The following is an 18,255-nucleotide window of genomic DNA, read 5'->3' on the forward strand; positions in this document are numbered from 1 at the left end:
TATTTCAAACCTACTTTAGGATGAGGCTTAGCTTCCCCAACCTGAGAGGGTTCTCTCAAAGGATTAATGATCTTTGATTATGATTAAGATGGCTAACTCTTATGAAAAAAATGTAAACATATGAGTGGTGGAAAAACAACTAAAAGGTATCCATTGGGCTTATGGAGTCAACATTGTTTCAGTATAACAATGATATCAACCTTACATAGAGGTCAGGGCATTCAAGATTCAACACATTTAGAACATACTAGCAACATATAGGACCATACAGTCTATGAATGTATAAAGGAAGTTAGAGCACCATGAGTGATTTCTAAGTAATTACACATTCATACTACTGCAAATATTGAGAAAATAATAATACAACACATTCTGAGCATCGAATCTGTTATCACTCAAGAAAAAATATTTTAAATTCTGAACATCAATTTTTTTAAATTTGTCAAAGGGTTGGTTTCAGTTTTGGGTCTAGTCTTTTCATCTTGTTTTAGAGTCTTGTTAAGAGTCTTGTTAGTATGTCAAATGAGGTAAATTCTCTATTTTAGTGTATCATTGGTCTCATATCTCACATGAATATCATATGTCAAAACTCATTTCAAAGTTCATAGCGCAGAAACCCAGTCTAGGTGATTTCGTAGCGCAAAACACCGATTTTGCACTAACTGCGCTTTTAAATCGAGAATTCGTGCTGATCCATAGCAAATCTCACCCCAGCTGTCATATTTACCAAAATCCGTTGTGTTTGCATCAACAGTTGTTAGCTTATACACTTCTTCTATCACATCCAACCGCTTATCCTCATCATTAGGTCGTTAGGTGTCCTGGTACTAGCACATGTTTGCAGTTGTACTTTGCTCTGCGTTTTTGGTCGTTCAACTAGGCTTTTCGAAATGGTATCAAAGAAATCAGGGAAATAATAGATAAATGCATGGTACTGGATTCAATAGTTTCACATGGATGTTTTCTTCAGAAATGCAATATCGAGCATTCCATTGTTGGAATTCATTCACGTCTGGAATCTGGAGTTGAATTAAAGGATACCATGATGATTGGCGTTCACTATTATGAAACAGAGCCTGAAGATTGCAACACTCTTAGCAGAAGGAATTGTATCATTAACAAAAATGCAAGGATTGGAAAGAATGTTACGATTTCAAACACTGATGTGGCAATGCCTGAGAAGCCTTCTGCAGACCCTAAAATAGTACTTGCTATCATACTAGGCGGTGGAGCAGGAACACGGCTTTTTCCTCTTACAGGAAGAAGAGCCGAACCAGCAGTACCAGTTTAGGTGCATACAGACTCATTGATGTACCAATGAGCAATTGCATTAACAATGGGATCAATAAGATATTCATATTAACACAGTTTAATTCTCAGTCTCTAAATCGTCACATTTCTGAGGCATATGGTTTTGGAAATGGAGTGAACTTCGGTGATGGCTTTGTGGAGGTTCTAGCAGCCACTCAGACTCTACATGAAGATGGGATGAATTGGTTTCAGGCCACAGCAGATGTCGTGAGGCAATTTATGTGTTTTTTTTCGGATCCGAGGAATAGGCATATAGAACATGTTATTATTTTGTCGGGTGACCATCTCTACCGTATGAACTATATGGACTTTGTATAGAAACACATTGATAAGGAGGCTGACATCACAATTTCATGTGTCTCGATGGATGACAGTTGTGCTTCTGATTTTGGTCTCATGAAAATTGATGATAGAGGTCGCGTGCTTTATTTTAGTGAGAAACCTAAGGGGGCATTTCTTCTTCTTGGCTATATGTATAGTAGTTCAGGGATATCAATCAAAGAAAACTCCAGGGAAGAGATATCTAGGGAGGCTCTCAGTATTGATAATGGGGAACAACTTTCTTGTGGTTCAGAAATCCGGAAGGCATTACCACTTCTGCAAGAAGTTTACGGGGATAGCATGCGCAAGGTCTTACATGTCGGTCTTGACGCGTGTTCTGTAACCTCCAAACTGTTAAAGGAAGATGACACTGAAGCTTGGGGTATTGAGCCATTTGATATAACATCCACACTAGACAATTCCTGCAAGAATTTGATTCGAAAGGGTATTGTACAGGTTGCCGACATCAAATTTCCTTTACCTTACAAAGCACAGTCATTCCCAATTGTGCTTGTTTCGGATGCCCCGGACTATTTGTCCCCAAAATACCTGAATAAGACACTGCCAGAGCTTGCTAGAGTCTCAGTTGAGGCACTTGTTCTGTTTGTTGGCACTCCAGCTCATTATACTTCAAAATCAGCAAAAGCTATTCAACTGAGCAAAGCTGGAAGGCCTGCAATTATGAGGTCAATCATGGTGGCAAAGATACTTAGAGTCATTGGGACTACAAGAAAATGAGAGCATGACCAGAAAATTTGAGCTGCTTTAGACGCAAAAGTCCCTTTCGATTTAAGAACCATAGCTTGCATGCTTTCCAAGTTGAGGTTTGTTTAATACAATGAAAGACGGTCATGATGGAAATCATGAAAGGTTTTGTTCAATTTATTCATTTCTGATTCAGGAAAAGATGCAAGGCATTTCACCGATGCATGGGAATTATATAAAGCACAGGAAGATGTTGTAGCTGCTTGCAAAGGATTTGGCATTAAAGTTACCCTATTCCATGGCCATGGTGTGAGGTTCAAGTTGTGCTGCAAGTGACACAACAAGCACAATGATGCAGAAATTTCGGGATTCGACTCTGACATTAGAGCCACCGAAGATTGATGAGGATGGTCACAATGATTTCTCTCCAAGGCAGTCAGTTGATGGTACAGAATCAGTAAAATCAGGATATCCATTGTTAGTTCTTGCGAATACATTTTATACCTTGGAGCAGAGAACAATTTCAACCTTTTTACAGTGAGGAAAAATAGCGATGCTGCAACTGATGAAGAGAGAGGAAAATTGGAAGTTGTAGGTGAATACCACTTAGGAGAGTTTGTTGTATCTTATTAGGCATGGATCTCTTGTTATGCATGTGCCAGATTCAGAATCTAGCCAGATTCCTACAGTTATATTTGGAACAGTCAATGGTGTTATTGGTGTCATTGCATCTCTTCCTCAGGAGCAATATCCGTTTCTTGAAAAGTTGCAAGCAAATCTTGTCAAGGTGATCAGGGGAGTAAGGGGCTTAAGCCATGAACAGTGGCGATCATTTAGCTATGAAAGGAAGACTGTGTTTTTGAAATTACACAGCAGTTTCGTAGCGCGCTACGAAACTGCTGTAGCTGCATGTTACAATTCGGTTGATCAATTATGATTGACAAAGCGGCAAATATTTTTGAAAGGTTTTGTCATCACACATGTATATGGGAAAGGCTTACAGCACATGAGGAACGTGGCACTCCAATAGATTGTTGGGTAATTAAGCAAGATCAACATGATTAATTGGTTCCGAATATCTTTGAGGAAACTAAAAGCAGAAAAACAGGGGGCAGTCCCATACTTTTCAGGAGTAGTAATGGAGATGAGACATAAGGGCCAGCAAGGAGTTTTTAAACATCCACTAAGGCTAAACTGAAGGAAACCACTTGTCAGAGAATGAATTTTGATTGTAATAAATGCTATGCTCAGCATGATGTAGAGTTAGACTCCTAATTGTCTTAGGTTTCTAAAACTCCCAGTTAGCAGTTGTTGTATTTAATACTTAGTTAAAGTTTGAGTAGGTGTCATAGCAGAGTTCCCCTCACGTAGGAGGAGGAATCTCAGCTATGTACAGAATTCTATATATAGGAGAGAGAGAGCAATGTACTTGGGGTTGAAAAATTATTCAAAAAGTCTTTGATATTTGGCTTTATGTAAAGACTCTATTTAGTAATGCAAGATTGGCTTTGCTTCTCAGGAATCAAGAGGGATTCTGTTATCACAAAATCCACCCCTGATAGGCTGCTGATCAGGAATACTTTGAGTAACTATTTCAAACCAAACTTTTGGCTGAGGCTTAGCCTCCTCAACCTGAGAGGGCTCCCTCACTCGATTAAAGATTTTACTTTGAAGATTATATGGCTAACTCTATGGAAAATTTGAACAAAAATGTATAAATGGTTGAAATACCAATTAACAAACTTCCATTGGGATATGGAGTCAAAGTGTGTTTCAGTACAACAACAAGATCAATTTCACATGGAAGTCAGGGCATAGAGGGTTTAACATAAAAGCAAAACAGAGATATAATATAGAGAACACAGCCTACAAACACATGAAGGAAGTTAGAGCATCATCAAATGAATTCTAAGTAACATGTGTCTATACCACTGCAAGTAAGTATATGAAGGAAGCCATGAGGAAAATCAAACATTGAAACCCTTTCTGAATCCTGAGTAGTGAAAGTAGCTCTTTGTATTAACCTGAAAACATACAGTCATATACAATAGCACAATGTGCTTGTTTCTTTGAAAATTGCCAACCTTTTGTACATCAGATCTTCTCCTATATATAGAGATCTTTACATAACTTAGATTCCTCCTCAAGCATGAGGGGAATTCGAATTCATCCTACTATGACACCTATTGATACTTAAAACTAACTATTAAATGCAAATGACACCTAACTAGCAGTCCTAGAGACCTAATACAACTAGGAGTGTAACTCCTTATCATGATTACAACAACCTTATCTAAGCATTTAAAGCATTCTTGACAAATTTCAACCTCAAGAAGTCGAATTTGATGAAGCCTCCCACGTGGTCATCTGACTGTTGAAGACAAACCCTAGAATTTAGGGAACATGTTTCCCTGTTTTTAGGTTTAGGATCCCTGAAAATGGCACGTGGGACAGAGCCTTTATCTCCTCATCCATGACACATTTTTTGAAACTGAAGGAGGTTTTTGTATTCCATGCTGTCTAGAACAAAAACCTCTCTTTTTTTTTAAAAAACTTCTCCAGCTGTCCAGAATCTGTCCTTGAAACACACATGTCAAACAGGAAAAATCCGTTCTCTGAATTTTGGGTTTCAAAGAAATCTTATTATCTCCCAACTGAAAACACTTATGAAGAAATTGAGATAGGTTATTGTATCTGGATAGTTGATGAAGAGAAACCTCCTTCATAATTCTAAAATACCTTTTCATGTGACCATAAACGGATCTTGAAAAAGACTGTTAAAACCAGAAGACCAAGCTTGACTTTCAGCAGTTTCGTAGTGCAAGTTTAACCATAAATTCCTCCCACCTCAAAACGAATTTGAAGAAACGGAAAGTGGTTTTTGTATTTTGGTATGTTAGGAAGAAAATTGTCTTTCAGTTTTCAAAATTGAGTTCTCAGATTCTTAGGAACCCTTCTGGAAGTTGACTAGTAAACGCAGAAAGCAGAGTTTTTTATGTTGAAACAAGCTTTTTTAAGGATTTCGTAGCGCGCTATGAAAACTCCTAGTTCAGTGATTTCGTAGCTAGTTTCAAAATTTCTCCAAAATGATGTGAGATATGACTTCTAAACACCTGGTAAGGCTTATAGAACATGGAATGAGGCTGTCAAACATTATTTGGAAAAGAGATATGACCTTAAAAGACTTCTAACCTTATGACCTAACCCTTAAAGCAAGAAATGACCTAGAGACCCTTTAACACCATGACTAGAATAAGGGTTTGTAAATGAGAATGACACTAATTTTGATGAGATGACTCAAAACTTATAATACTAGGACTAGAAACAAGGCAACTTTCCAAAGCTTAGAGACAGATTTTAGGGTGATAACAGTGGCTCCACTAAGGATAGTGTGCCCTTGTGGTATACTAAGAACTTGTAGCTCTAGTGTCGCTATCCATCCTCTATAATAAAACTCTGAACCTCTGCCCAATTTTCTCCTCAAGCCTTTAATTATTTCTGAACGAAGAATTCAAACTGCACCTACTCAAACAGATGCTCAGTCAACCTTGAGCTTATTTGCATTTTCCTACCTACCTACTAACTGCAATTTCCACTTTAGGTCAAGCAACATGATATTTCCAATAAAGCCAATCAATTGTCCTTTCTGATATTGGAGGCTCTTGACTACATTCAACCTCAAAATAACCATGATAGTGAGATGACCAAATCAACTTATAATGTTTATGATCTTCATAATGCAAATGAAAATGAAATACTGATGTGGAAAACTTTGCCATGTATTCATTTATAGGGTCAAAGAAAACATGGTTATTTTGATAATCATCACAACATTCTATCTCTTCAGACAACTAATCCTCAGCCACACAAAATTCATTTGATGTGCTATCCAACTGCCTTTCTGCATGATTCCATAGACAATGTAATTTTCTTCATTATAAAGATCATTCTTTGATGCAAGCTGCTGCAAGGAATTACAAAAATGGGCAACCTTTTCCTCTACTTGAGGGTTATAAAAGCTATCTTCCAATACTTTTCCTTGGTGTTTGCAATCAATTTCATACTCATTGTGATCAAAATCTTGGCAAGTTTGCTGCATCTTCTCATTTATATCAAAGGATGAAACATGGTTTTCATAAGTAAACCCCTGCTGATCTTCATGCTGCATTTCATGGGATGTTATACGTTCTTCTTGGTGTTGAAATATATTGTTATGAAGAGCCTCTAAAATTTCTTCATCCATAAACTCATCATCATCGTAACAATCCTCCAAATATTGAATAAAACTTGTAGAATGTTTACAACAATCTTTGACCAGCAATAAGGAGGGATGACACTCTTTATACATGTCATAGAATACATCATGGAAATTAGCAAGAGAATATAATGAACCATTTTCCAAGCTTTTATACCAAGACCATGCTTTTCCTTCTAAAGTGGTCATAAACATCCTCATGAGACAATCTTTAGGGAAATAAACCTTAAGACTGTGTACATGCATATGGAACCTAACCAAATGAAGAGCCGCATTGTCCCTCTTTTCATCTTTGAATATTGGAAGATCATCTAACCAATCAGTCTTCGGCATAGGATTTGGAAAACCATGGATATGAGACCGATTCATAGGGACATACCTGGCATTCATTCTTGCAATGGAACTCATTTTGAAACTTCATCAAGCTACTGATCTTCTAGCAGTGGAGTCACCTTCCATTTTGTTATTTGATGTGTGGAGTTGCCAAGGTAGTTTTGCAGCCTCAAAAAAATGTCTGAGCTCCTGCTACCTTCAGAAGTTCAGCTTCTTGATTTCGGGAATGAATAGACTTCAGGCTCCCGGCAGACGCACCAAAATGTTATCACAAAATCCACCCCTGATAGGCTGCTGATCAGGAAGACTTTGAGTAACTATTTCAAACCAAACTTTTGGCTGAGGCTTAGCCTCCTCAACCTGAGAGGGCTGTCTCACTGGATTAAATATTTTACTTTGAAGATTAGATGGCTAACTCTATGGAAAATTTGAGCAAAAATGTATAAATGGTTGAAATACCAATTAACAAACTTCCATTGGGCTATGGAGTCAAAGTGTGTTTCAGTACAACAGCAAGATAAATTTCACATGGAAGTCAGGGCATAGAGGGTTCAACATAAAAGCAAAACAGAGATATAATATAGAGAACACAGCCTACAAACACATGAAGGAAGTTAGAGCATCATCAAATGAATTCTAAGTAACATGTGTCTATACCACTGCAAGTAAGTATATGAAGGAATCCATGAGGAAAATCAAACATTGAAACCCTTTTTGAATCCTGAGTAGTGAAAGCAGCTCTTTGTATTAACCTGAAAACATGCAGTCATATACAATAGCACAATGTGCTTGTTTCTTTGAAAATTGCCAACCTTTTTTACATCAGATCTTCTCCTATATATAGAGATCTTTACATAACTTATATTCCTCCTCAAGCATGAGGGGAATTCGAATTCATCCTACTATGACACCTATTGATACTTAAAACTAACTATTAAATGCAAATGACACCTAACTAGCAGTCCTAGAGACCTAATACGACTAGGAGTGTAACTCCTTATCATGATTACAACAACCTTATCTAAGCATTTAAAGCATTCTTGACAAATTTCAACCTCAAGAAGTCGAATTTGATGAAGCCTCCCACGTGGTCATCTAATTGTTGAAGACAAACCCTAGAATTTAGGGAACATGTTTCCCTGTTTTTAGGTTTAGGATCCCTGAAAATGGCACGTGGGACAGAGCCTTTATCTCCTCATCCATGACACATTTTTTGAAACTAAAGGAGGTTTTTTTATTCCATGCTATCTAGAACAAAAATCTCTCTTTTTTTTTAAAAAAACTTCTCCAGCTGTCCAGAATCTATCCTTGAAACACACGTGTCAAACAAGAAAAATCCGTTCTCTAAATTTTGGGTTTCAAAGAAATCTTATTATCTCCCAACTGAAAAAACTTACGAAGAAATTGAGATAGTTTATTGTAGATGGAGAGTTGATGAAGAGAAACCTCCTTCATAATTCCAAAATACCTTTTCATGTAACCATAAACTGATCTTGAAAAAGACTGCTAAAACCAGAAGACCAAACTTGACTTTCAGCAGTTTCGTAGTGCAAGTTTAACCATAAATTCCTCCCACCTCAGAACGAATTTGAAGAAACGGAAAGAGGTTTTTGTATTTTGGTATGTTAGGAAGAAAATCCTATTTCAGTTTTCAAAATTGAGTTCTCAGTTGCTCAGGACCCCTTCTGGAAGTTGACTAGTAAACGCAGAAAGCAGAGTTTTTTATGCTGAAACAGGGTTTTTCAGGGATTTCGTAACGCGCTACGAAAACTCCTAGTTCAGTGATTTCGTAGCTAGTTTCAGAATTTCTCTAAAATTATGTGAGATATGACTTCTAAACACTTGGTAAGGCTTCTAGAACACGGAATGAGGCTATCAAACATTATTTGGAAAAGAGATATGACCTTAAAAGACTTCTAACCTTATGACCTAACCCTTAAAGCAAGAAATGACCTAGAGACCCTTTAACACCATGACTAGAAGAAGGGTTTGTAAATGAGAATGACACTAATTGTGATGAGATGACTCAAAACTTATAAGATTAGAACTAGAAAGAAGGCAACTTTCCAAAGCTTAGAGACAAAGATTTTAGAGTGATAACAGAATCATTGTCAATGAATGGTCAGATATATGGTAAAGCCAAGAGGTGGATTTCTCTTCGTTGGGCCTAGTAGTCTTGGGATGGGATGTACACAAAATCCTGGAGAGTGTGTCTTAGTGTAGGGCCTAGTGATCCCTGGATCGTACTGTGGATTACAGTAAATCCTGAGAGACTAGGAAGCACTCAAATTCCTCACGATGTAGGCAGAGAACTCCGGTGGCATCCTTGCTTGTTTGGTGTTTTTGGTGTGTTTTATGAGTCCCACATTCATGCTTGGAATATGGCATGGGGGTGATTGGATAAAGAGATACTTGGCTCAGCCAATCAATGGTCGAGTGGAACATGGTAGTCCCATATTCGATTGGTTTATTATTTTCATTAATGAGGAATTCATTCCCTTGGTTTCATGTGTAAATGTATTGATGAATATGTGGATTTTATGGCTAATATATTTATGGTATTTCTATTGTTATATGTTGGTTATATGTGTGTTCTATGACAGCAACTATGTATGGCTCTCAGCATGTTTTTACTTGTAAATGTATAGATAATGTATATATGACCTAATATATGATAATGCAGCAAATGACATGAGGGAACAATGGTTCATAGCAATTCTTAGATAAGTATGATATCCCTACACTTAATTCTATTGTTTACACCTGTAGGTTACATGTTGATGATACGTTTGATGAAATTCATGTCATGGTTAGTAGGGGTCGGATTAAGGTCATGTTCAACTTATTGTTTTTTCAACATTGTTTCCATATTCTTTTATTGATCTTAAGCTATCATTCCATTATGGGCAGTGACCTGGGCTCTGGGCCTGAAAAGTGGCTCAAATCCTAGGGATGCCAGCACAAAACTGGAAAATTGGGTCTCTGGACACTGGCAGGAAAGCTTGTGAGAGAGACCATGAATTTCTAGACACTCTCATGCTTATAATAGGAGAACGACTGAGGCTTAAGAGGTCCAAAACATCAGTGGGACCCAGGGACAGGGTGTATGAGTGGCTGACGTGTCTCCTGAGGGTTCTGCTGCTAATGTGGATAGGTTGGTTGATGTGTTCCATTGATTCCACTTCCTTAAGGTCACATAGGAGGTTGAATCCAATCATAGTAGCCTCTTGTCGCATGTTTACCCCATTTCGTTGGTTACTTGGGTAGATCTATGAGGAGGGTGTTACAGAGTGGTATTAGAGCATGGTTGACCCTTCAAACTGGATGGGTAGTGTGCGTTGGTCATGTATGCATGTTAGTTTATTGTGTGTCCCTTACACTTGCATTCCATGTGCTTGTTGCATTTGCATGATGTCGATCAAGGTTGAAGTGATGTCGTCATGTGAAACTTGAGGTTGTCATGAGGAACTTGATGTTTATTTTTTGGAATGCATCATCATGAGTATGTCACTAGTTACATATTGTTATATGTCACTTACATGCTAGTGTATGTCACTTGATTACATCCTTGTATGTTATTTTGCATTATTGTATGTTTGATTAGATGTATCAGTATTGTAGGTTGGTTACAAGTATTGATCGGTTATGCTCAACTACATGCATTCATGTGTATGTGTAATTGATTATGCATTCCTTATACATGTTAATGGCTGCATGTGGAAATGTGTACAATGAATTAATGGTTGTTGTCATGCATGAGGTCATGGTTTGTGAAGTTGATATGGTCATGCATTAATGACTAGACTCTAGCTAGAAGGATGTGTATATGGTTTTGTACTCATGTGTTATATGTCTATTTGCAGTCATTATGCATGTATGGTATTGGTTATAATTATGCATGAATAGTAGGTTAAACATGCCTTGTGAATTCATGGTATGAAATTTATGTCATCATGGTGCTATTGGTATGTTATGATGCTAATGTGTTGAATGAGGTAAAGCATGAGATGCATATATTCAAAGTGAAGTTGCAGCATTAGACCTCAAGGCAAGAGCATGTCGTCATACAGGTTTGTATGTTGGGCATGCAGATATGTAGCTTAAGGATTGTTATATGCATTAGGGTTATATACATTAGGTTTATGTACATGTCTTTTGATGTTATTGTTATGTACATGATAGATGATAATTGATTAGCATAGTCATATGCACATGAGTCGGATAGTCAAGAATGATGGTAACCTATGGTTGTATGCATTTCTATTGTTGCTTTCTGTTAGATAACTTGGTGATTATGTTATATGTTGTTGATGAGCATGATATATAGCTTATTGTTGTTATATGCTATTAACTTGATGATTAGGGTTATTTCATTGAGATCTTGATGTTGTAATTTGGATTAGTCATATGCATGATGGTTACGTTCATTGCATTCAAGATCTTGATGTTATATGTATTGTTGATGAGCCCCAAATTTGGTAACATTTTGGGCTCATTTGGCCTAATTATCCTTGTTCAATCCTTCATTTTTCATAACTTATGCATTATTTTTCAGTATGTTTATGTCATTTGTACGAATAAGGGTAGTCACTCTTCCTAGGTGGCTAACACGTGCTCATTTCAGGTTTTTTTGACACATGTTGGAGCAAAACCGAGCAATCATGGGCTAGAAGACAGCCAAGCTTGGGTTGAGGATTCATAGGGGGGTTGTCTATGGCATTAAATAGCCTTCCTCGGGATCCTCACCCCCAACTCCGAGCTCCAAAGGCCACCAAAACCGGATCTAGAAGGCAGCCAAACAGATTTTGGAAGGAGTTGTTCACTCACAGTTTGGGCAGCCAAGTCCCATAGATTTAGGAGGCCAGATAGGGCCTCATGGTGTATAAATGTTAAGGCCTCAGCCTTCGTGAGGGATTTTTTTGGAAACTCTTGCATATTTTGCACTCAGTGCTGCTAGTTTTATTTTGTTCTCTTGTAGCCATTTTTGGCATAACTCTTGACTTATGATTATTTTTTGATAATGAGAAGCAGTCTGATTTGATATTAGCTCTGAGTTTTCTATAGGAGCCATAGCTCTCGGGGTTGGGCCCAACCTGAGAACCTAGGGCCTCCTTCTTTGTACTGTTATCTTTCCTTTATGCATTGTGATTTTCCTTTTTTGCATTTGAAACGTGTTTCTGTTGAGCAGATTTAGTTGTGTTGGTTAAATAGGTCACTGGTTATGAATAGAATTGCTTCAGATGTTTAGAATAGATTGGTAGGATAATAACAGTTAAAGCTCCAAGAAAAGGGTCGACAACACTCTCAGTTTCACCTCATCCTTATTGGATCAGGGGCTGGAATTGCAGAAACAATGCTGCCCCAACAAAAACACTAGTTTGCTTGACCATGCAATCCTTGGTGTAATGTTTTCATTTGTAGAAGTTAGTTATGCGTTCAGACCTCTGAAATGTTTCCTTTCTTGAGTGATGTACATGGTTCTCTCTACAAATAAAGCTGTTGTTCATTTGTTTCATTGACAGTTAGAGTAGATTAGCTAAGACTTTGATTATGTGCAGGACTTTGTCGATTCGGTTAAGTGTACACCGTGCAGGGCATATCTACCACTCTCTCATCTGCCAAAGCTTCATCCATGCCAGCTGCTCCATCTCCTAGTTAGGTTCCTCGTCTCACAACTGCTCTTCTGCCCACGTGACCCTACCTTCTTGCTCCTCCAGTGTCTTAACCTTCTTCAAGCCAAGTCAGCCTTCTACACCCTCTCACCACTCCATCCATCAATCCCTGGGTCATTTCAGGCCCCTATCCTACCTCCCTATCCATTCATGCATCTTCCCTCACTCACCCATCCTCCAAAATCCAATTTTAAAACATCCTATAGAAATTCCTGAACATCCTGTAGAAATTCCTAAAACATCCTGTAGAACCCCTGCAGACTTCCTGTAGAATCTCACAAATGAGGTCTCTTGATAGCCAAACTTTGTGAAACTCTCCGAAAGAGTGTTAGGGACTCCTTAGACCCTCTCTGAACCTTCCCAACCTTTCCCAAGCATTTCTCCTCCTTGATCCACCCCTGTACAACAAAAAGCCAGTTAAATGCACATGCATGATAATTTTAGTAACTTATTAAAAAATACAAAAAGATGTTTTCTTCAGATAGAGGTAGTCTATACACATGCATTTTAACTTCATAGAAGTAATGGCATCTCTTTTAATAGTTTGCATCCTCTCCTTTGCATCAGTAGGACTAGCTGGTAGAATTAGGGTTTGCTAGGGTTTGCGTTACTTTTTGGCTTTTAGTTTCTTTCCGCAAGTAGATTAGCTTCCTTTGAGTTAGCTTTCATCCATCAGTTAAAAAGCTTCTTCTAAGAGCTCATAGAAGTTGGCTTAAGCCCCTAGCGGACGTGTGCCAGCTGACCAAGTGACAGTTGCGGCAAGAGCTAGTACTTGTGCATACAGCACCGTCGATTCCAAGTTTGTTACGAACTACCGAGTTGATAAAAGTAAAGAAGGGAGTCCCAGGAGTTGCAGCATTATTGCTGTAATATTGGAGCCCACCATCTTTTTGGCGCCGTTGTCGGGGAAGCGTCAGAGTATTGGTGATTGTTGATTTTCTTCTATTTTCCTACACTCACCTTCTGCTAAATAGTTTATTTCATTTCCATTCTGCAATTTCATTTCCGCAAAAGTAGAGTAGATATTTCCTGCTTTCATAGATTAGCATTTCAATTCCGCAATTTCAATTTTGCAAGCGTAGATTAGCATTTCAATTCTGCAAGCGTAGACTAGCATTTCATTCCTGCAATTTCATTTGAGCAACATAGATTAGTCCTTTCCTGCTTTCATTTCAATTCCGCATTTTCATTTCAGCAAGATAGCTAGTTGCAGTTCAATCTATTTTAGTTTTGCAGGTGCCAGAAGAACAAAAAAAACAAAAGCAATCAAAAGCCTTTCCATTTCATGCCTCGTAGGAACAGAGATAAAACCGGCAAATTCTTACCCAACACCCCCACCACTTCACTGAGTCACCCTTCTCTCTTCTTTGGTGACAGTGATCCAGAAGAGCCTATAGGTGAACCTCCTGAGATATATGAAGATCCTATAACAGAAGAAGAGTTAGAGAACACTCCATCTGAAGCCATGGCTAAAAACCGAAACGGTAGAAGAGAAGATGAGAGAATAGAAGGTGCCTTTCCCATCCAAGAGACCAATGGAGACATGAAAATGAAAAACATAAGCCCCTCCGCTTTACCTCACTTCCATGGATTGACTACTGAAGACCCTGATACCTTCCTGTTTGAGTTCGCTATCCTTTGTCGAACCTATGACTATACATGTTGGCTAGTTGAATTGTTTAACAATCAAGTACCACATTAAATTGTCAACCTGGGAAAGTCTTTTATTTCAAAGGCTACCGCGTACTGTATGTACTTAACTCTAAAAGCATTAAAAAGCTGTAGTATACTTAATTCTCACGTTATGTCATAACAGTGTACTGTAAAGATAAAATGAAAGCAGTTAATTTAAGATGACAAACCTGAAAAGAAGAGTGGTGGATGCTCTATTATCAGAGGATCAGGACCCTATCCTCCAAGAAAGGACGTTCAGCACCTGCCCCTGTAACCAGATTGCTAATACACACTGCAATTCTAATTCACCGGTGAAGTACAACTTCAAACGATTAACAAAACAGAGTGCCAGCAAAAAAGGAAATTATTAGAGGTAATGCTACAGAATCCAAAACAGAGTATCAGCATAAAGAAATCACCAAACACACTTACACACATGACAGAAAAGTAAATGGGTGAATCTTGTGAGGAAGGTGGGCCCGATCCCTCTCACAAGATTCCCCAGAACACAATTGCTAGATTAGGTACTCAGAACAATCTTCTATTCATCTGCCAAAAGATTCAGCTACAATAAAAGTTCAGACTTTGCTGTTGTCTTTTCAAAATTCCCCTTACAAAACTATTTTTCTCCCCCCCTTCTCTAATGTAGATGTCTCCTCTTTATAGAGGAGACATCTATTACAATAGATTATCACAGTTCATTCAGTTAACCAAAAATAAGAGTTACAGGATGCTGTTATAACAGTGCGACAGTGTATTCTTTCTTGAGTTTGTTTCTGTTACACAGCTGGTAACCGAACTTCGACCGTCCTCTTGGGATCCTCATATTATCCTTCGCCGTTTCCCCATGGTTGCTGATTTAGTAAACCCGTGCTGTTCCTGATACTTTAGCAACTGTAACTGTGTTTTGCCCTTTTTGGACAGTTGCTGATCATGCCGCGTCAGCGTGGAATTCTGGCGATCTCCAGATAGTTGCCGTTTGTTATTTCCAGTTGTTGCAAAAATAGCATTCCCCTGCTTTAGATGGTTGCCGTTGCTGGCTGTAGCAACTGCGTAGTTGCTGCTTCCGGTGTTGCAGCAACTGCGTAGTTGCTGTTTCTGGTGTTACAGCAACTATGAATTATAATTCCTGCAGACTTTAGACAGTCCAGCGATTACTTGGCAACTTAATTAGCTTTTCCAAAGATAAATATAAATATATTCATGAATATGCAATGAACAATTAAACATATAGATATGCGGAGAGTTACTTCGTACCTTGGGGTGATTAAGTCATTATGTAATCAAAGCTTTCAACCTATGACTGAAAAAGGATAATATTATGGCAAAAATATAAGGTCAAAATTGGTCAATCATGAGTCCTAACATCCCCCCCAACTGAAGAGATTGCATGTCCCCATGCAATGCTTACTCTGAGTCTGAGTCGGAGTACTGGGATGAACAGTGTAGATTACTGAGACAATAGTTATAGGAAGTGGCATCAAACTTCTTCCTGAACCCACAGACAGTCTGTATTTGCCTCCATGCTACTGCTTCTTCCTTGTTGGATAATCCAAACTGGCCCTTGTATTGTTCACCAGATAACCATAGAAGTGGAAATTTAAATCTGTAGCCAATCCAATTTTCAGCACAGTGTTGCATGCATCTAACATAGTAAGGTACCCTTGAGAGTGCTACCTGTAAATTAGGTGGATTATAAGGGTGATATTCCTGCCTCTCCTTGGGGCAGTTTTCCCAAAACAAGTTATTTGCCTTAACAGCCAAGGGTGCCTTAGTTCTCACATAGTGTTGATAGTCTCCCAGGACCACTGCTTGTAGTTGCCTGATGTGGTCCTTCATTTCAGGATCACTTACCATTCTTAGATGTTGTGCAATGAAGGTGGCTGCGTTCTGCGATTCATCTCTAATCCACAGAAGGCAATTCTGTTCATTATGTTGAGCTGAGGTAAAGGCGTTCTGCCATGTAAGTTGGTTAGCTAAAAAGGAGATGAAAGCTCTCAACTGTATGTCGCCAACAACAGGTATCATATTCATATTTCTTTCTTCGGACATGGCTTCATTATGGAGATAAAGCTCGCATAACAAATTTTGATCATTTTTAGGTGCCTCTGCAAAGGTTTGCATAAATTGCTCTGATGTAACCACCTGATGAGGTCTACCTTCTCTAACAGCCTTTATCTATAAGAATGTGAGTCTTTCCCTCAAAAATGTTTCATAATTGAAAGAGGGTTTCCTTGTGGCAAGTTTTCTTTGGAATAACTCAAACATCTGGGACAATCTGGCTTTTAGTTCCTTAATTTCTTTGTACTGAGCTCTACACTGCTCAAGTGCTTCCCAGTTCTTATATGCATAATTGAACCAGGTCCCCTTTTTCTGTTGGAATGCTTTTCCTTGTGACAGCTCATATTCTCTCCACCATTTTCCTTTTAGTTCCTGAAAACTATCTGTTTCTGTGCATGCATCACTAACAGAGGGAAGTTCTGTTTGTGTAAAGGCATCAACAAGGGTAATATGCCCTGTCATAATTGGAGTAGGCCGGGATGATCCAATGTCTTCCTTTCCATTTCTAGCTACTGTTTCTTCTTCATGTTCTATATTCTGTACTGATTCCTGTGTATCTGCTTCCTCTTCTTGTTCTATGGCGATTTGGGTAGGCCGGGGTGAGTCTATGCCTTTTTCCTCATTTCCTCCTGTAACTATTTCTTCCTTTTGGGTAGGCCGGGGTGAGTCTATGCCTTCTTCTTCATTTCCTGCTGTAACTATTTCTTCCTTTTGGGTAGGCCGGGGTGAATCTATGCCTTCTTCTTCATTTCCTGTTGTAGCTTCTTTTTCTTCTCGTTCCATGGCAGTTTGAATAGGCCTGGGTGAGTCTATATTTTCTTCTTCATTTTCTTCTTTTTCTATGGCAGTTTGAATAGGCCTGGGTGAGTCCATGTTTTCTTCCTCATTTTCTTCTGTAACCATTTCTTCCTCTCGTTCCATGGCAATTTGGGTAGGCCATGGTGACTTTTCCTCTTCTTTATTCCCTGTTACCTCCTGCATAGTCTCTGGAGAACTTGTTGGTTCTTGTGTTTCAGCAAGTTCTTCTATTTGCTCCCGTGCAGTTTCTGGAGAACTTACTGGTTCTTGTGTGTCAGCAAGTTCTTTTGTTTGCTCTGGTGCAGTTTCTGGAGAACTTACTGGTTCTTGTGTGTCAGCAAGTTCTTCTGTTTGCTCCTGTGCAGTTTCTGGAGAACTTACTAGTTCTTGTGTGTCAGCAAGTTCCTCTGTTTGCTCCTGCACCGTTTCTGGAGAGCCTGTTGGTTCTTGTGTGACAACAGGTTCTTCTGTCTGCTCCTGCACCTTTTCTGGAGAGCCTGTTGGTTCTTGTGTGACAACAGGTTCTTCTGTCTGCTCCTGCACCTTTTCTGGAGAGCCTGTTGGTTCTTGTGTGACAACAGGTTCTTCTGTCTGAGCAGAGGGTTGTGGTGTTTCCATCTGTGTAACAACAGGTTCTTTTGTTTCCACCACAACAGCAGGAACTTCATTCATTGGTTCTACCACTACCTTGTATCCTGCTTGAGTAAATATCTCACCACAATTGGCACACACATATTCATTGTCCTTACTCTTCTCTGCTGCAGATGCTACTCGTGCTAAAATATGCAGGCTAAATTCATTTTGATAGGCTTCCTTGACCCTTATTATTTCCTCCTGGTAGTCCTGAATCTAGGACTTCAGAAATTCAATTTCTTCCTGCAGAGCAGATATGGTAGGCTGAGCTTGTGGAGTAGCAGGTTCCAGTGGAGGCAGAGGTTGTGCTTCATCATTGATTTGATCCCTTATACCCTCGACAGGTGGTTCTTGTGTGTCACCTGGGGTAGTGGCTGTTTCTTGTGTTGCAGCTTCTTGGCCAATATTACCTTGGGTGTCGGCAGCTGGTTCTTGTGTGTCAGCTGTCTTAAAATATGATGTCACGAAACTGTGAACACTCTGCATCTCAGC

General features: G+C 38.9%; 1 pseudogene; it reads left to right on the plus strand.

Annotated features, from left to right (window-relative positions):
* The first annotated feature begins 928 nt into the window (after positions 1-928).
* On the plus strand, positions 929-2,401 carry LOC149204909 (putative pectin methylesterase CGR2; annotated as a pseudogene).
* The last annotated feature ends 15,854 nt before the right edge of the window (positions 2,402-18,255 follow it).

This window comes from Pinus tabuliformis, chromosome 1_2 (genome assembly GCF_031772625.1).
Source record: "Pinus tabuliformis cultivar Carrire ecotype Pingquan chromosome 1_2, CPIR1, whole genome shotgun sequence".
NCBI classification, from domain to species: Eukaryota; Viridiplantae; Streptophyta; class Pinopsida; order Pinales; family Pinaceae; genus Pinus; species Pinus tabuliformis.